Source organism: Pteropus medius, unplaced genomic scaffold (genome assembly GCF_902729225.1).
Source record: "Pteropus medius unplaced genomic scaffold, Ma_sr-lr_union100, whole genome shotgun sequence".
Lineage (NCBI taxonomy): Eukaryota > Metazoa > Chordata > Mammalia > Chiroptera > Pteropodidae > Pteropus > Pteropus medius.
Window position 1 is genome coordinate 1,779,804 of NW_024355008.1, and position 9,199 is coordinate 1,789,002.

General features: G+C 34.6%; 1 protein-coding gene across 1 annotated transcript in view; it reads right to left on the reverse strand.

The window, feature by feature from the left end:
* Positions 1-9,199, reverse strand: part of TOMM70 (translocase of outer mitochondrial membrane 70) — a 32,745-nt gene that overhangs the window by 22,600 nt on the left and 946 nt on the right. The window lies entirely within an intron of this gene.

Here is a 9,199-nt window from a genome sequence, read left to right on the forward strand (position 1 = left end):
GATCCCCTATATCCAGAGACAAGTGACAGGAATACCTTGCCTGTCTTTCAAAAGACTACTGTCAAGAATTGTTAACATAAAGGAAAATTAATACCATAAAAGAGGCACTGAACTCAAGTAGAATATTAGTATTTAAGAAAGCAGAATAAACCAAACAAAATTTAATACCAGAGGAATGGGAAGCTATCACAGTCATTAAAAGGGCAGGGGGAGTGCTTTTAAAGAGCAACAATTAGACATCTTGAAATTTAAAAAAAGATTACAACAATTAACCAAATGGATGGGTTGTATATTGGGATGGGCATCATTGAAAAGAAATTAACAAGTAGAAATGGGAGCCAAGGAAGTCTACTAGAATGCAATGAAAACAAAGGATAGGGAGGTAAGAAGTTTGGAGGAAAAGTTAAATGACATGGAGTATAAATCCAGACGTTCCAATATTTATTTATCTGAAGTTTAGGAGTATCTAGACATAGAAAGGAGTTTCTAAGGAAATATTAGAAAAATTCCTGGAGTTGGAAATAAATGACACACATTTTTGACATATCACAATGAAATGTCACAACAAAAAGTCCTGAGTTTTTTTTTAGGTAGAAAAGATTACCTATAAAGGATAAAGAATCAAACTTGTGCAGACTGTCGCCAATATTAGGTACTAAAAAATAATGGGGTAACAACTTCAAAGTTCTGAAGAAAGATTATCTTGAACTTAAAATCTTATACCGAAATGGAGATCTACAACTTTCTTATCAGTAAAAATAAACCCTAGAATGGGACAGATGAGCAATACAACACAAAGCAGGAAGAGGAGGATAAAGGAAGACACAAAAAAGCAGGGTACTAACCGCAGGAATCGTTAAACAAGTCACTAACAACAAATGTAAATAGGTTAAATCACCATATTAAAAAAATTTCAAACTATTTAAAATAAAAAATAACTATGCTGCTTATAAGACATGACCTAAAATGGAATGACAGGTCAAAAAGAATGTAAAGAAATTACAGAAGGCAAATATTAACTAAAAGAAGGCAGTCTTAGGTAAAATATTCAAAAGCCTTAGATGGAACGCAGGACAGTTTTATTGATAAAAGGCACAATCTGCCAAGAACACACAAACACATCATAATCATGAACCCTATGGTGACTAATAAAACTTCAAAATAATGAAACTCCCTTACTTTTGACATTAAATATAAAGGAAAGAAAAACATTTCAATTTCTTGCAAAAAGTTTAGAGTGTTTCTATGTCATTGAGAACAGCTACTTCACATTCTAAACTAGAGGGCTGTTTATACAGAAAATAATGTGGCATATGAAATGCATGTGAGAAGTATGTCTGACTACAAACATACTGAAGATTTATTTAGTATTTTTACTAAAGATTTGCAAACTAAATAAAAACATTCTCTGGGCAGAGTAATGACCTTGTTTCATTAGCATAAACAGGTAATGAACTCTTTCCTGTCTACCTGAAGTTTAAGGCTAAATGATATCACAAGGAGAGGCAGTCACAGTGAGGATTGACAAGTTAGAAGAATAGAGAGAAATCTGGATAGGTACACAAGGCTTCCTCTGCTTAGAAATACAGATATTTCTTATTTTTATTCAGCAAAGTCTAAATTACCTAAAAAAGCCAACCAACTGAATCTTTTAATTAGCTATTCCCCCCCACCACCGCCGCCCATTTATCCAAGTTTTATAATGGCTTCCTTTTAAAAATTATTATAAATTTTTCATCCTCTCAGGCCAAAACCAGAGTCTGCTTAATTTTCTTTCCTTACTGTAGTGTAGAAAAAACAATACTCTGAACGACAATACATAGAAAATGATCAAATTACATAGGCAAACCACCAAATTGCAAATTTTCTTCTATTGCTCCAACACTGTCACTCGAGAAAGAAACCAAACTACATTTGTGTAGTGCTCAATCTTGGTTAACATCTTTATCACTTTCTAGTCACCACCACCTTCATTCTTTTCTGCCCAACTGCTTCCTTTCATTAATAAAAATGCAGAGAAAGAATGACATTACAACAAGGACAGTACAAAAAAGCTCATTATTTTGGCCCACTGATAGAATTTAGAACAAAAAATTGGTTAGCACAATGCCAGATTATCAATTGACACCAGCCTTTGCTATGTCAGGGTCTAGATCCTACTTTCATAAGCTCTGAGGCCAATACCAGGCAGAAATTATAAATGCACTGGAGGAAAAAGTTTAAAGCTACTAAGGAGATTTAAAAGACTAATTTATTTTGTTGGAAATCACTTCTGGTTTTGGTAGTCTTTTTAAGGTACTGAACATTCTATCATATTTTACCCTAAATTTCTGTGAAAATGCATCTTCCCCTTGCATTTCTTACAACAAATTAGTTTCTAATTGATCTATAAGATCTTTTAAGCAAGTAAACTGGATCATGACATTCCCTGCTCAAAACCCTCTAGTTACTCCCACTGCTTACACACAAGACTCCAAACTCCCATTACTCCTCTCCTGCTGCTCTGGCCTCCTACATGTAACTTTGGTGGGTTCAAAAAATACTAATCTCTTTCTAAAAGATTAGGTACTATGTACTGTACTCAATTTCCACGAGCAATACATGGTCATAAATTTAAACTTAGCAAATACCAGTAAGAATACAGTTGAACTATAAAAAAGAAAAGAGCTTTATTTCTACCTAGTTTATCAAGGTATTACTTAAACTAATAGAAAACTCTGCCTTTTCCATCCAAGATCTGAGTTTCATCTCTTCACAGTGAATATCTGTCCAGCAGAGTCAACTCCATGACCCTGTGATTCTGCTAAATGAATTCAACAAATATTTGGAGTCAAATCTTATAAGGAAGCCTGAAGTTAATGCATGAGGCAAAAATTAACTGTCAAAAATCACTTTAAAAAATTCTTTGAGATTCAAGGTGCTATTATCCCCATTTTGCATTTAAAGAAACTGATACCCAGAGAGATTGAGAAATTTGCCCAAAGCAGGATTCAAACTCAAGCAATCAGACTCCGGATTGCCTAAACTTTACTCCTCTACTGCATAAACTGTCATGCATGTTTTATGAATATGAATCTTCATCATTAGAATCACATCCAGATTCACATTCTGGATGTGAAAAAAAGGAAACATTCAGGTATTGTATCTTGCTCACTACTGACGCCAGGGTGAAGGGTTATGAAGTGAAAGACAAAGGGAATCATCGGCACAGTTAGATCTTTTTTTTTCTTTTTGCCAACCAAGCATAACTGAATTCATTTTAGTTAAAAGCACACTTGATGTGACCCCACTGTACAACCAACAGGATAGTCTTTATGCTGGAGGAACACAAGAGGCTAGTGCAGGAAACAAGTATAAACTGGCAGCCTCCCAAAAGAACTAATACTGATCAAAATATTGATCAAAAAATTTAAATCATTTCAATTAAATAAATTAATTTAAAAAAATACTGAAACCCCAGTTAAGAAAATGTACATTAGGTAATTAGTAAATTTTATAGCTAATAACCAGAAAATTATTAGTCCAAAGAGTAGCAACTACACACACACATATCCAAAACTTGGGTAAAACACAAGACTTAAAAACAAATAACTCAGGGTAATAAATCTAAAAGGAAACAATGAGAAACATAGTAAATATGTATGTAACTTCTCTCTTCAATAAACACTGTGAGCTGAAACTTGTTAAAACAAGAAGCAAACCTAGGAGCCTGCCCCCAACCTCTGCAGAGAGGGATCTACTCTGGAAAACAAGTAACATTTCAAGACCAAAACTACAGATATTAAGGTATGAGCCTGATACATTTAGTAGAACACAAACTAAGGAAACAATCAAGGTTTGACAGTCAATGAAGGTTACTTACAAGAATCTGCTCTGGAACAAAAATGACTAACAAAGGACAGTTAGGAAAATACTCCAAGAAGAAAAACAAGGTTATTTAAGCACGCACAGAGAAGAAATTGAGACCAGAAAGGGACCCCTAGAACAAGCCCTACAATGCTAATGTGACTACAATACAGAAAGTTTTCACTGATACACATTTGGCAGTACGGAATCACTGTAAATTCTTAGCAAATATTTGTAAATTATCTTGATGATCACATGTAGTCACTGAAAGAAAAACAAGTTAGAATTAGGTTCATTAATCCTTGCGTGAGAAAAATAAAATGGGTATTCAGTTAAATTATACATGAGGTGGTTCGATAATGCGTCCATTAAATGGTCTTATTCTCTTAATTTACCAAATTCCAAAAGCATATTTGTTATATTTAAATCCTAGCTTTACAAAAGTAGCATTTAACTCTGGAACACTTACTGCATAAGAAACAAACTTTCAATATGTTATCGATCAGTTGTTACTTTTATATGAATCAAACCTAGCATAATAAGAAAATACCTAATAAAGTCCTTTCCTATATTATATCTAGAAATTTAAAAAATCTACAATCAACCTTGAAGAGGAATTTTCATTCAAAAGGCTAATCAGCTCTCTGTTCTGCTTCTGTAAATATGCTTGATACATGGGCTGTACCCAAAACTGACTAAAGACTCACCTTCCATTTGCTTGTTCTAAGCAAAATGTTTGTAACCCCAGCAACTCCCGTGCTTTGTAGCACTTTGTAACTACCTGCAACCATAGTGACTACCGCCATTTTGTAGTGGCCTGAGTTCAAATTACCCAATCAGGTCTATATAAGAAGTGTTGCAACTGAGCTCTGGGCCCAGATCTTCAAAGCACTAGCTCCTCTGGGTCCGCCAGTGTAGTAAACCTGAGTTCTCCAACTCTCCAAATGCTGCTTGGTTTCTCGCCGGTCTGATTCTGGATCTTTTCCGCAAGAACCCCACCTACTAAATCATGAGTACTCTTTACCTAAGAAAAACCTACTTGAAAGAGTGCTGCTTTTGCAGCACTGTGGTTGTAGTAGTTCATATAAACTCAAGTGACTTATAAAAAGAATGCCTAAATGAGGTTTAAGACTGTTATACCAATTTCTAGAATCAATTGGTAGAATAAAAAGCTGGAAATTTTGAAAAACTATTCAACCTGTGGAATATACATGTATATACACATATATATTTACAGATATCAATGAAGCTTCATTGGTTCACTCAACACCTGCCATGTGCCAGGCATTTTATAAGGTTCAGAGAACACAATGGTGGGAAAGAGCCATCACAACCTTCACAGGTTCAAGAGTATAGTAGGAAAGACATGGATAAGCAACTCTAGTACTCATGTGAAAGTGCTATGTAAAGAAAAAGTTCTGTAGTGGTGTGCTTAGAGAAAGTTTTCAGAAAAGGTAAAATGGCCTACATGTTGTGACTCAAAGGCAGTGTTCACAGAACATCCAAGACGAGAAACAAGGAAGTGGCAAGAGAAGTTGAAAGGGTAAGCAGGATCAAGATCATGGAAGGTCTTCAGTCATGACTTTCAATTATGTCTCGTGGGTAAGAACAGACCACTACTTGTCTTAAGCACGGGACTCTCAGGATTTGTGAGACTCTCAGAAAGCAGTGTCTCAGAAGCCACAGGAAAAGTTATGAAATTAAGAGAAAACAATGTGAAATATTGCAAGAATCGTTAAAGTCTGAAAGATGTTCACTGAACTTAATTATATAAGCATATCATTGGTGATCTTGATTTAAAAAAATAACTGGAAACAGATCATTTGGGAGGAGAGAATTATTTCATTTAGAAGATGATCCATAATAGCAGGTTACTCAAGTCTCTGATCCCATTATCAAATTGTTCAGGTACATTTCTTCCTTCTCATTCAAGAGGTCTGGGATAACCTGTGTAACATTAAAAAAACTGAACACCAGAATAACTATTTTTTATCATCAGATTAAAAAACCAATTGGATAAAATGCTACTATTGTCAATAATGCTTTTAAACAGATGCATTTTTTTTTTTTTAAGTCATGGGTTGTTTGAAAAAAGAAAACCTAAGACATCTGTGCATCCTGAATACCAGGTTTGGTTTATGTGGGGGTGTGGTGGTTTCTTGCGATAACTTAGGCCCAGATATTGAGAAGTCATATGGATAAGATGATCTTTAAAGAACTTTCTTTGAGAATCTATAATTATTTAAATCTTTTTTGAAAAAAATACTGAATCAATGGCACATCACAGTAGATTTTATAATGGCCCCAAATGGAATATGAGTTAATACTTCAAGTACAGCAGTACTCCCTTTATCTGTGGTTTCACTTTCCAGCTTTGGTTACCTATGGTAGGAAAATTTTCCCAGTCGACATCATCTGCTTCTGACTATGAGCCAGGATCACCCAAAGCAGATCATCCTTCTGGTGTGTTGTCAGAAGGTCAGTAGTAGCTTAACACTGTCATAATGCTTACGTCATTCACCTCATTTCATCTTACCACACAATAAGGTATTTTGAGAGATTCTCGCCACATTCATATAATTTTTATTACATTATAAATTGTTCTATTTTATTACTTATTGTTTATCTCTTACTGTGCCTAATTTATAAATTAAACTTTATCATAGGTATGTATAAGAACAACAACAAAAACAGGACAGAGGGCCCCCAATTTAACAGCGGTTCGAGTTACGATCTTTCATCTTTATGACAGTGTAAAAACAATACACATTGAGTAGAAACTGTACTTCAAATTCTGAATTTTGCTCTTTCCTTGGGCTAGTGATATGTGGTATGATACTCTCTTGTGATACCGGGAAGCGGCAATGAGCCACAGTTCCCAGACAGCCATGCATTCATGAGGGTAAACAACCAATACTCCATAGGGCACCATTAAAGGCATTTTTGACTTACAATATTTTCAACTTACGATGGGTTTATTGAGAAGTAAACCCATCATAAGTCAAGGAACATCTGTAAATATGGGATTTGGTACTATCTGTGGTTTCAGGCATCCACTGGAGGTCTTGGAACGTGTCCCCTGTGGATAATGGCAGACTACAATCTCAGATGCTATCGATTGTGATTAGATGCCTTTCTTTAGTGAAATCCTAAAATCTACATTAATTAAACAAAAATGTAAATTTCTGCTTTTTCATAACAAGTGTTTGCTATCCCCCCAAAAAGATAATTGGATATAGTATACATTCCACATGAAAATCTCAAACCCAATAGAGAAATCCAGTAATTTTATTAGTTAATTTTACATAAAGGCAAACATAAGCCAAAAGACCAAAAAAACACTGATTTTCCACATTATTCACTGATACTGAACCCTGAACTGACAATTTGTCCATTCCTTCATTCCCTTAAAATTTACAGCTGTTCAGGTGGAGAAAGAACAGTTCAAGGCATCAGGATTCTGCCAGCTTTTCCATTAGTCGAAACAAATGTTTCCTTAATTACAAAATCCACGGACGTTGCCAATTTAAAGTTGCTATTTAAATATAAAGCAATTTTTCCAACCACAGATAATAAATTACAATTAGTGGTCAGTGTATTCATATAATCTAATAGTAACTCTAAGGACTAGACTATAAAAAAGAGAAATCTTTCAATATTTATTGGTCATAACAGTTAAAACACAAATTTCTATTAAAAGGCAAAAACATTCTTATTGCTGCTTTACTAAAGAATCATCTAGTAACTCAAAGCAAGATTATAGGTACAAGCCGACAAATTCCACAAGATGTACAACAGTATGTGCGAGTGTTTCGCTCAGTTTTATTATGGGTCAAAAACAATAAATCATTTTAAAGCAGTTCAAGTTACACAAAAAAGTTAATCTTAAGGTCTACTTTTTAATGGCAGGTGAAAAAAATTGTCCTGGTAAAACTACAAAACATCATGAAATTTAAAAATCACAGTCTGGATCCAGACAACGTTGAAAAACTGAAAATGGGATTTAAGGAAATCTAAAATCTCAAAGACAGTTTGCTAAATTCTATCAAATGCCAAATGGGTGAGATGGGGTAGTATTTTGAAATTGCAATGTCAAAACCTAGTTTCAGGTAGAGAAACCATCTTTATTTTTGGTGATTATTATAGAACTGAGAAATTTTATTTATTTTTCATTCATCCACTATTCTGCGATTAAAATTAACAAATGAAATAGGAAATGATGAGAATTTCAGACATTCTAAAATGACGTGACTAATGATGACTAATTCAAAGGATCCCTGTCATTACCATTCATTAGCAGCACTCAGAATCACCATTTAGGGCTGGAAGAAACCTAAGAAATCTACTATTTTAATCGTTATTCTACAGGATGACACTAAGGCCAAAGAGATAAAATGACTTTCCCAAGGTAACTATGCTTGGAGAGCCCAACACAAAGCACACATCTCCTAGTTCCCACAGTCCATGTGTTCTTCCACTATACTGTAATGCACCTTTTCTACAGTAAAAAAAAAGGCAATGTTTTACTCTCCTATTAGAAAATCTGGATCTCTCATACCCAGCATGACTGACATGGAGTAAGCACTAAACTACGGTAGTTCATTTCCACATCAAAATTTCCTTTAAGGCTAATTTGACTACTTAGTAAAAACATGTCTTCAACCTTGAATAGTAAAACATGAAAATGACTTTTAATGTATATAATTAGGAGTTATGTGACCAAAGACTTCTTTGACCTCTGATTTACTCTGTAACTACCACTGTATAATCCTAGACGCAGATAAAGCCCTCCATATCACCCCACCCTAGTATTATTAAACGCAACCTGGCCAATTTCCCGGACAGCTGTTTAGATACTAAAAGGATTTAATAGTTCAACAAAAGCACACAAAGCGTTTCACCAGATATTCCGATGCTTCGCCTAACATCAGAGAATCTGTTTCACGTATGTCAGGCTTGGTCATGTAAATTTCCAGGTAAAAAGAAAAAATGAATTTAAGATGCTTCTGCCCAAAATACGTAAGAATTCACCTCTCACAGGTTAAAAAAAAATGCCAATGAGCAACATTTTACTGTTAACCAATAGTAATTGTAGCCCTATCCCCAACCCTAAGACACTTCAAAAGAAGTGGAGTGGCTTGTTATCAAAAGGTTATTACCAATTAAGTTCTAGGCCTTGGAAATCAAAGCAATTCGTATAGCAACGTACCAATCGTTAATGGAATTTGGCTTCCTTTACTAACTAAATACAATCATCACATTCACAAACGTACCCAATACCCACAACGCTAGAGATAAATGCTGTATCACTGAGAAAAATATTTTTCTGAATAGGAAACTGTCAAAGGATGTT